Source organism: Mastomys coucha, unplaced genomic scaffold, assembly GCF_008632895.1.
Source record: "Mastomys coucha isolate ucsf_1 unplaced genomic scaffold, UCSF_Mcou_1 pScaffold9, whole genome shotgun sequence".
NCBI classification, from domain to species: Eukaryota; Metazoa; Chordata; class Mammalia; order Rodentia; family Muridae; genus Mastomys; species Mastomys coucha.
This window is the reverse complement of record NW_022196915.1, coordinates 33,870,441-33,871,190: the sequence shown is the minus strand read 5'-3', so window position 1 is coordinate 33,871,190 and position 750 is coordinate 33,870,441.

Here is a 750-nt window from a genome sequence, read left to right as displayed (position 1 = left end):
TCTTCTTCTTCTTCTTCTTCTTTTAATTGCAAGCATTTTCACTTATTTCCCTCACTTAAACAGTCTCTCCCCAGGGCTAAGGAGAAGTCTCGGTGCTTGGTAACGTGTTTGCTGTGCAGCCATGAGGACCTGAGTTCAGATCCCCAGTACCCATATACAAAGCCAAGTGTGGGAGTACATACCTGGAATCCCAGAATCGAAGGAGTGGAGACAGGAGGATTGCTGGAATTCACTGGTCAGCCGGATTAGTCAAATCAGTGAGTTCTAGGTTCAGTGAGAGATTCAGTTTCCAAGTACAGGATGGAGAAAGGTAGAAGCAGCCGTCTGCTGTTGATCTCTGTTTTCCATGCACACATGCACATGGCTCCCAGGAATAGAGATCATGTGTGTGCGCACACACACAGACACACACATGTACACACACCTCCCTTGGTATCTTTGTGTTTGCTTGTTAAACATGTGAGCTATCCTTTGAATGTTGCTTCCAGCTACGCTTGTAACAGTCTGATGATCATTTCTTGATTTATGTAATTTGCTATCAGATATATACAGAAGTTCAATAATTAGCTTTTTAAAAAACCCAATGACATACGTATTTCTTATACTTTATTTACACACATGCACACATAGTTTTGATGGTCATTTTTTGATTTATGTAATTTGCTATTGGATATATATATGTATATATAGGAATTCAATAATTATCATTTAAAAAACTCACTGACATGCACATTTCTTTTTTTTTTTTTT